Consider the following 10,918-nt stretch of genomic DNA (forward strand, 5'->3'; position numbering starts at 1 on the left):
ATCACACTGGGATTAATCGTTTCATAAGCCCATAATAGCTTGGTCAGTATAATATTACAAGTGTTGAATAATTTAATTTGAATTAATTTGTAGATTATGTCATTTAGAAGAACTATTGATACCTATACAGTTCACTCAAAAATGCTTCTGGTAAATTTTAGGCAAAATTGTTTTTGAAATTTTTAGGCAAGAATTATTTTAGTATTTTTAAGACTTACCTTTCAATATGATTTTTAAAATAACAAATATTTAAGTTGTTAGATCTCTAGGAGAAAAAAAAGATAATTGTGGATTTATTCACAGATCATTGACTAACCTAATGGTGTTTTATAACAAATCATGTCAAGAAAATTATATTCAGTTATTATTTCATTTTACAAGGACATTAGAAATATAATGGCATATGAAGTATGTAATGATAGTTGATATTTTGTAATATACTTTGTGACAGAGTTTTAGTGGATTTTCTTATAATGTTTTTCTCATTCAGAAAATGATATAACTAATTTCTTCTTTATAAATATTAAAAGAAAATCAACCATGATCATACAAGATTCTTTTCAACATTGATTGTAACATATTTGAACATTTTTATTTGAACATTTTTTAAGCAACAACCAACCTTTTTTAATCTTTGATTTTTATCGAGATATTCTTATTAGTATCTGTGCATATCTTTTTTCCATATTGTGTGTGTGTGTGTATATATATATATATATTCATTTTTTCTCCAGAAGTCTTTAAGTACTCTAGTAGCTTATTCAGAGTGGCATATATTAAAGAGTTAAAAGATAAAAATTTTTGCTTTTGACTCTACACTCATTCTGACCACTTTTCAGGTAAAGGAGACTCAACATCTCCTTCATTGTCTTGTACAGTTATATGGTAGTCCTTTGTGTTGACGTACCATTTTTTAAAAATTTTTAAACAGTACCTTAATTTGAACATTTACACTGTTTTAAATTTTTGCCCTAACCAGTGCTGCAGTAAATAACACTGGCATCAATTTTTTTTCCACCTTATTTGCAAAGGACTCCATTTAGGTCAGATGCCTAGTTGTAGATTTGCTAAGGACTACATCTAGGTTGGATACCTAAGCAGTGGATTTGCTATCCAGTGTTTCATGGCGGTGTCAGATTTCCCCCAACATATTTTGTATCTTTTACCCATAGACACCAGTAAACTATGAGAATAGCTTCCCCCCACCAACAAGGGCAATAGTGTTTTGTCCATTTTTGTAGATTTTGATGTACTATTAAGAATTTAAAATACGGGGCGCCTGGGTGGCTCAGTGGGTTAAGCCGCTGCCTTCGGCTCGGGTCGTGATCTCGGGGTCCTGGGATCGAGTCCCGCATCGGGCTCTCTGCTCAGCAGGGAGCCTGCTTCCTCCTCTCTCTGCCTGCCTCTCTGCTTACTTGTGATTTCTCTCTGTCAAATGAATAAATAAAATCTTTAAAAAAAAAAAAAAAAAAAATATAAAAAAAAAAAAAAAAAAAAAAGAATTTAAAATACGGTTCTTAAAAAAATAAAATTAAATAAATAAATAAATAAATAAAATACAGTTATTCATTTGAAATTCTTTTATTATAAGTGAGTCTGAGCATTTTTCCTAAATTTAAACATAGTTACACTATGCTTTCTGTCAAAGGTATTTTTATGTTATTTGTCCGTTTTTTTTCAAATTTATTTGACAGACAGAGATCACAGGTAGGCAGAGAGGCAGGCAGAGGGAGAGGAAGGAAAGCAGGCTCCCTGCTGAGCAGAGAGCCCTATGTGGAGCCCGATTCCAGGACCCTGGGATCACGACCTGAGCCGAAAGCAGAAGCTTTAACCCACTGAGCCACCCAGGCGCCCAGTATTTTGAATCTTTAAAAGTTATATTATGTTAAGTTGTGAATGAGAGTCCCTACTGCTCCATATCTTCCCTAGCATTTGGTGGTGGTGTTAGTGTTCTGAATTTTGGCTATTCTGATAGGTGCGAAAGAGAACTTCAAACTTGCTCCCCTGTGCCCCAGCTACAGATGGGTAGTGGCATCTCATTGTTTTAATTTGCATTTCCCTGATGACATATGGTGTTTAACATCTTTTCAAATGCTTATTGGCCATCCTACATTTTCTTTGGTGAGGTGTCTGTTAATTGAGTTGTTTGTTTACTTTTTTAAGAAGTTTTATTTATTTAAGTAATCTCTATACCCAGCATGGAGCTCAAACTCACAACCCTGAGATCAAGAGTTGGATACTAGGGGGATGCCTGAATGGCTCAGTGGGTTAAGCCTCTGCCTTCGGCTCTGGTCATGATCTCAGGGTCCTGAGGTCAAGCCCCACATCGGGGGTCAGGCGGGGGGGGTTCTTGGCTCTCTGCTTGGCGGGGAGCCTGCCTCCCCCTCTCTCTCTGCCTGCTGCTCTGCCTACTTGTGATCTCTCTCTCTCTCTCTCTGTCAAATGAATAAATAAAATCTTAAAAAAAAAAAAAAAAAGAGTTGGATACTCTAGGCGCCTGGGTGGCTCAGTGGGTTAAGCCGCTGCCTTTGGCTCAGGTCATGATCTCAGGGTCCTGGGATGGAGCCCCGAACCAGGCTCCCTGCTCAGCAGGGAGCCTGCTTCCCGCCACTCTCTCTCTGCCTGCCTCTCTGCCTACTTGTGATCTCTATCAAATAAATAAAATAAAATCTTTAAAAAAAAAAAAAAAAAAGAGTTGGTTATTCTACTGACTGAGCCAGCCATCCACTCCTTGGCTTTTTTTTTTTTTTTTTTTTTTTTTTAAGTAAATTCTACACCCAACTTGGAACTTGAACTGAGGCCCCTGAGATTAAGGATCACATGCTCTACTGACTAAGCCAATCAGGTGCCCCTTCTTTTTGTTCACTTTTAAAGTCTTCATATATTTTGGATAATACTCCTTTACTAGGTGAGTCTTTTTTTTTTTTTTTTTTTTTTTTTTTTAAAGATTTTATTTATTTATTTGACAGAGAGAGAGATCACAAATAGGCAGAGAGACAGACAGAGAGAGAGATGAGGAGAAGCAGGCTCCCTGCTCCCTGCTGAGCAGAGAGACCTATGCGGGACTCGATCCCAGGCCCCTGGGATCATGACCTGAGCCGAAGGCAGAGGCCCAACCCACTGAGCCACCCAGGCACCCCACTAGGTGAGTCTTTTACAAATACTTTCTCACAGCCTGTGGCTTGTCTTCTCATTCTGTTGATCTCCCACGCCTTTTTAAATTGACATTTCTATAATTTTTCATCAAAGGCTTAAGTGGTTGTAATGGATATAATTTGCTGCGATTTATAAATACTGACATTTGACAATAATGCACTACTCCTTTAAAGATACTCAATGAAATTAGGCATTTTAAAAATACATGACGCTGCTTTGGAAGTGAGAAATGTTATCTCCCTTTCTCCCTCCCCCTCCACTTGTGCTGTCTCTTGCTTTCTCTCTCTCAAATAAATAAATAAAATCTAAAAAAAAAAAAGTGGGAATCTGGAAAGTGAATCTCTTAACACATTCTGAATGTCCATGCATCCAGACAGACCTCACAAAACCATATGAATTGTATACTTATGGAATTTTTAAAGGCTAATATATCAAAATATATCAAAATGTTTTAATTTCATAGTACACTGGCTTGAGAACAAAACCTTTTCTCAACTTGATAGGTCTGCTAAAAAAAAAAAATTCAACTGAGTAAATTTAATTTATTTCCTTATTTATTTTTGAGGGCAATGGAAGGAGATGGAGAAAAAGAATCTTAAGCAGGGTCCACACCCTGCATGGGGCTCAATCTCAAAACCCTGAGATGACCTAAGCCAAAACCAAGAGTTGGACACTTAACTGACCGAGCCACCCAGGCACCCCCAACTGAGTAAATTTAAAGAACTAACTGGCTTTTTTCCAAGGTTCCATGAATGGGGCAGGAACCCATTTAGCAAATTGAAAGGAGGTCCTAGGGGCTCAGTGGGTTAAAGGCTCTGCTTCTGGCTTAGGTCATGATCCCAGGGTCCTGGATCCCACATACGGGCTCTCTGCTCAGCAGGGAGCCTGCTTCCCTTCCTCTCTCTCTATCTGCCTCTCTGCCTACTTGTGATCTCTGTCTGTCAAAAAAATAAGTAAAATCTTAAAAAAAAAAATTCCACTCCTAGACAGATTCAACTATAGAGAACAAACTGAGGGTGGCTGGGGGGAATGGGGAGTGGAGGGACAGGTTCAATGGGTAATGGGGATTAAGGAGGGTGCTTGTGATAAGCAGTGAGTGTTACAGTAAATGATAAGTCACTACATTTTATTCCTGAAAATATTACACTATACATTAACTAGAATTTAAATAAAACCCTGAACAAAATAATTAATTAATTAATTAAAACTCCAATCCTAGAAGAGGCTGAAACTGCATTAGCTATTAAATCTTGGTGAGGCCCAATAGTCAAACTATGGAAAGAGACTAGATGTCCATTGACAGATGAATGGATAAAGATGTGGTATATAGACATAATGGAATATTATGCAGCCATCAAAAATGAAATCTTGCCATTTGCAATGACGGGATGGAACTAGAAGGTATAATGCTAAGCAAAATAAGTCAATCAGAGAAAGACAATTATTATATGATCCCACTGCTGTGTGGAATTTGAAAAACAAGGCAGAGGATCATAGGGGAAGAGAGGAAAAAAATGAAACAAGATGAAACCATAAGAGACTCTAACCTCAGGAAACAAACAGAGGGTTGCCAGAGCAAAGCGGGGATGGGAAGGATGGGGTAGGTAGGTGATGGACGTTGGGGAGGGTATGTGCTATGGTGAGTGCTGTGAATTGGGTAAGACTGATGAATCACAGATTTATACCCCTGAAACAAATAATACCTGTTGATTTAAAAAAATAATAAGTAGGGGCACCTGGGTGGCTCAGTGGGTTAAAGCCTTGCCTTCGGCTCAGGTCACAATCCCAGGATCCTGGGATCGGGCCCCATGTCAGGCTCTCTGCTCAGTGGGGAGCCTGCTTCCCCCTCCCTCTCTGCCTGCCTCTCTGCCTACTTGTGATCTCTCTCTCTCTGTGTCAAATAAATAAATAAAATCTTTAAAAAATAATAATAATAAATAAATAAATAAATAACTGTGAAGATTCAAATGGCAAACAACTACATACACACTCATGGACACCAACAAAACAAAGATAAGATCTTATTTCACAGAATACCTGGTATAAAAAAAACTGCTGAAAGTTCAAAGCTGAAGAATATGGAAAATTTAAAATATCAATACCTGGAAAGTTTAATTTCAATAAATTCTTAAAATAGAAACAAAATAAAAATAGAATCTTGGTGAGTCTTAGCAAAAGTGACTCCATTTGGGGCCCATTGTTTCCAGCAGGTCCTTGCTCATTTTTTTTTTTTTCTTACTTCCTCAGAATCGGGGTAGGAACCTGGCTGAATCCATATGACTCCCTCCCTATTTAACTTCATTCTTTAATTGGGGTGCCTGGCTGGCTTAGTTTGTAGGGCACATGACTCTTAATCTCAGGGTTGTGAGTTTAAGCCCCTTGATGGGCATGGGGCCTATCTAAAAATAAAACAAAACAAAACAAAACAAAATGAAAAACACATTCTTTTTGCCTTGGGGCCTACTGCTAACAGCTTGATTCTCAATGTTCCCCTTTCAAATTCCAGCAAGGATCTGGAAGCCCCAGCTCACTTCATTCCAAGAGAGTCATATCACAGGTCACAGGTTAGCATGTGGCTCAGTACCACCTCTGGTCAGACAGCAAGGGTCACTTGGTATAAATCATGGCTACATAGGGTGGCCCTGTTAACAGCACTAGGAGGGAGACAATTCAATTAGAAGGGGCAATTGGTGTTGCAAAGCCATACAGAGAAGGGGCTGTTATTCACACTTATTCTCTCATATGATTTTCAAAGATTTGAGATATAACCTCTGAAACATTCCTTATTTCTTGTTAATAGCTTAAAATAAATCTGGTGTCAAGTTTATGACCCATCTGCTGAGTAGATCAATCCCATCTGTAATCCTGGCCATGCTACACAGTTGGCAGCCACACAGAAATGTCTCTGGCAAAACACTGTATTGGAATTTAGATTCCTAATGGCAAGTAAAAAGTTAACAGATTTAGAAAATAAGACTGCAATAACATTTTAAAGGTGAATTTAGAATTTAATAAAAGTGTTAAATGTTATTTAGAAAACACTAATAGAGAATATTTAAGGTCACAATTTGGGCTAAGTCCTGTTCTAAGCATTAACACATATCCTAAATTTGAGTCACATAAAGTCTGATGAAGTAGCTAATAATATTGTCCCCCATTTTAAGAGATAAGATAATGAAAGCAGAGAAAAGTAAAATAACTTGTCCAAATTAAAATAATGGGGGTAGAGTTTAAACTTGGGGGGGCATCTGGGTGGCTCAGTTGGTTAAGTGTCTGCCTTCTGCTCAGGTCATAATCCCAGGGTCCTGGGATGGAGCCTCATGTCAGACTCTGCTCAGCGGAGCGCCTACTTCTCCCTCTCCCTCTGCCTGCTGGTCCCCTGCTTGTGCACACGTGCTCTCTCTTTCTCTCTCCCACTCTCTCTCCATCAAATAAATAAAATCTTTTTAAAAAGAATTTTAAAATGTGGGGCACCTGGGTGGCTCAGTGGGTTAAGGCCTCTGCCTTTGGCTCAGGTCATGATCCCAGGGTCCTGGTACCAAGCCCTGCATCGGGCTCTTTGCTCCATGGAGAGCCTGCTTCCTCCTCTCCCTCTGCCTGCCTCTCTGCCTGCCTCTTGCCTACTTGTGATCTCTATCAAATAAATAAAATCTTAAAAAAAAAAAAAAGAATTTAAAAATGTATCAGGAGAAGAAAGTTTGTGTTTATATAGAGAACACGAGAAGAAATAAAACATTCTGTAACAACCCTCACTGTAGAGAACCCTGGAAGATGGTTCGAATAAGGAATCCATTATTTGTTTGTTTGTTTGTTTAAGATTTTATTCATTTGACAGAGAGAGAGAGCACAATAAGGGGGGTGGCAGGCAGAGAGGGAAAATCAGGCTCCCCACAGAGCAGGGGGAGCCTGATGTAGGACTTGATCCCAGGACCCCAGGATCATGAACCGAGCTAAAGGCAGTCACTTAAGCTAAAGGCTCAGTCACCTGAGCCACCCAGGTACCCACGAACCCACTATTTGTAATTGGTGTCTCAAGTTGGGGCAGTCTTGTGGACTGAGCCTGTAACTGTGCAGTCGGTGCTAACTCTTGAGTAGTTACTATCAGAATTGAATTAAATTATAGAACACACAGCTGGTGTCTAGAGTTTGAAAATTGGTTGGTGTATGTGTTGGGGCAGAAGGGGAGAACCCGCACATTTGCTGACCAGAGTAGAGAAACAGTTTTCTTTTAACTATTTACTTAGTGCCTACTATGTGTCCATCCTTATGCCTAGTGCTGGGAATGATTCACTGAAAAGGAGAGACCCTCCCTCTGGTGGCTAAAGATGACAAATTAGCAGATAATTACAGTGTATTCAGAATTAGTATTCAGCCAGTATACATTTGTACGGCTATACCAATTTTGCATATCACCCTCGGAAAAAAAATTTAAGTAGTACAATAGTGACAGTTTCCCAAATACATCATATGTTCTTTATGCCTCAGAGATTTTGCACAGGCTAGCCTTAACTAGAATATCCTTTCTTTTTATTTGCCTAGTTAACTCCTAATAATTTTTAAGTAATCTCTATGCCCAACAGGGGGCCACACTCACAACCCCGAGATCAAAAGTCACATGCTGAATGGACTGAGCAAGCCAGGCTCCCCTAATTAATTTTTAAATCTCAACTCCTACCTCTTCTGATTCAGTACTTTGAAATCACAACCATATCAAGGACACTCTGAATGTGCATACATTGTATCAGATTTTTAGTTCTTAGATACTTCAATGACTTCTTATTTAGATTTGTAGTTGTTCTAAATAGTAACATGTTCAAAACACCGTAACATGCATTTTAGTTACACATGGCAGTTATTTTAATTTTTACTCATTTATTCATGAATGATACACATTTTTTTTTAAAGGTTTTATTTATTTTAGAGAGAGAGCGTGTATTCACACAGGGGGAAGAGGAGGGAGAGGGACAAGCTGATTCCACTGAGCACTGAGCACAGAACCTGAGGCAGGGCTCAATCCTACCACCAGAGATCATGACCTGAGCCAAAAATCAAGAGTCGGATGCTTAACTGAGTTGATAGCAGTTATATTTGTTTTATTTATTTATTCATTCATGAGAGAGAGAGTCAGAGGCAGAGGGAGAAGCAGGCTCCCCTGCAGAGCAGGGAATCTGATATGGGACTCAGTCCCAGGACATTGGGATCATAACCTGAGCCAAAGGCAGCCATTTAACCAACTGAGCCACCCAGGGGCCCAGCAGCTATATTTATAACAGCCCAAAATTAGATGCCCAAATGCTCATCAACAGATAATTGAACAAATTGTAGGAAATCCCACAATGGAATACTACTCAGTGCTTTTTAAAAAATAAAATAACCTGTTGATATAAGCAATACTAAATCTCGAGCTTATGCTGAGCCAAAAAAGCCAGGCTAAAAGGGAACAAAGTGTGTATTTCCATTTATTTAAATTTCAGAAAAATGCAAACTGACAGAAAATGACTGCCTAGGGATGGAGTTGGAGGAAATGTGGATTACAAACTCAGGGGAACTTTTGGAGGTGATGCAAGACTGTTATCTTGATTGTGGTGATGATTTAATGAGTGCTATGGTCTGAATATATCCCTGCAAAATTTGTACCTTGAAATTCTAACCTCCAAAGTGACCCTTTTAGGAGGTGAGTCCTTCTGGAGGTGTTTAAATCACAAGGTTGGAGCTCTCATACATGGGATTAGTGGTCTTATGAAGAAGACCCCAGGAGGTTCCCCACACTTTTAACCATGTAAGTACAGCTAGAAGGTGCCAACTATGACTCAGGAAGAGCATGTCCCTTGATCTTGGACTCTTTAGCATTCAGAACAGTGAGAAATAAATTACTGATATTTTTAAGCTATCTTCTTTGTCGTATTTTGTTGTAACAGCATGAATGGACTAAGACAAGGTGTGTGCAAATGTCAAAACTGATCAAACCAAACTTCCCAGCTTTATCTATATGCAGTGTAGTGTTCCTAAGTTAAATATCAGTAAAGTTTATTTATGTTTATTTAATGGGAGATAACAGTAATATCTTCAGGCTGTTGCGGGGATTCATTGACTATGCTAAGTACTTTATCATAATATCTGGGCTCCCTTAGGTTGGTTCTACTGAGACTTTCATTTAAACCTTAATCTCGGGCGCCTGGGTGGCTCAGTGGGTTAAGCCACTGCCTTCGGCTCAGGTCATGATCTCAGGGTCCTGGGATTGAGTCCCGCATCGGGCTCTCTGCTCAGCAGGGAGCCTGCTTCCTCCTCTCTCTCTGCCTGCCTCTCTGCCTACTTGTGTTCTGTCAAATAAATAAAAATAAAAAAAATCTTTAAAAAAAAAATAAAATAAACCTTAATCTCTCTTCTGAGCTCATTTCACTCAAAGTCTAGGGGTAAATGAGTACCTAAGACTACATAGATCACATGTAAAGAATTTTTAAAAGATCACAGAATTTGGCAGTTGGGAGTGTCACTAGATTAAACTCGATACACTTATTAAGCAGACAGAAAAATACACATAAATAAAGAATTCTTTTTCATTGCATTTTTAACTTGGCAATTCATTAGAGGTTGGAATCATCAATTTTCCTTGGGAAGTATATTTCTATAATGTGCAGAAAAACAAGATCTAGTAGGAAGCAAAAACCACTTCTCTCCAAGCTTCAGTTTTTAATGTAAGATAAACTAGAAAGGATGATCACTCATGTACCATCTATCTAACTTTAAATATTAGTCACTCCAATCATTCAATATTATTTACTTATTACTTTAAAAAAGATTTTAATTACTGAGAGAGGGGGAGAGGCAGAGCAGGCGGAGGGGCAGAGGGAGAGGGAAAAGCAGGCTCTGCACTGAGCAGGGAGCCCTACCCATGGCTCCATTCCAGGCCCCTGAGATAATGACCTGAGCTGAAGGCAAAGGCTTAACCAACTGAGCCACCCAGGTACCCTCCAACCATTCATTTAACTATCCTTTATCTTTCCTTGCCTTCTGTCATACCAGTGTCCCAGTTTACCTCCTACTTCTCTGTCTTCTCTCACCTGCTCTTTCATCTTCATCCAGGTGTGGATTTCCCCCAAGGTTTCTGTCTTACCATTTTCCCCTCTTCTGGGTAGAAGCCAGTGAAAATTATGATCTCCACTTTCAAACTTCCAACCCCAATAGTTTCTAGGAAAGAGAAAATGATAAAAAGTGCAACAGGGGCAGCTGACTAGCTTAGGCCAAAGAGCATGCAACTCTTGCATTTGGGTGGTGAGTTTGAGACCCACCTGCAGAGATTAAATAAAAAATTTTTTAAAGTGCCACAGAAATCAAATAGGATGAAGAGTGAAAAAGGTCACTGAATTTTGGCAATAGCAAGTAGGATGTCACTAAGTGAGCCATCCGAGGTTTTTGAGTAAGGGTGTTACACTTTGGGAATGAAGAATCTGGCAGTACTCTCAAGAATGGAGTGGAGCCAGAAAATATTAGGAATATTAGTATCTAAAAGTAGATATGGGGGTCACAGATATAATTATGTAATCACTGGATTTAAATGTCATTAAATTCCGATATTTCATCTTGGCATTCCAGGCACTAACAGTTGCCCAGTTCCATCCCAGCCATTACTCCGCCCATCAGCATATTCCCCAGCTCCCATACTGGACTATTTACCGTCTCACAAGCCTGATCTTTCCTGCTTCTACATAGCCTCCGGCTGTTCTCTGCTGATAACAACTGCCCATCCTGACAGCAGCTTTAT

The sequence above is a fragment of the Mustela lutreola genome, chromosome 10, assembly GCF_030435805.1.
Source record: "Mustela lutreola isolate mMusLut2 chromosome 10, mMusLut2.pri, whole genome shotgun sequence".
Taxonomy (NCBI): Eukaryota; Metazoa; Chordata; class Mammalia; order Carnivora; family Mustelidae; genus Mustela; species Mustela lutreola.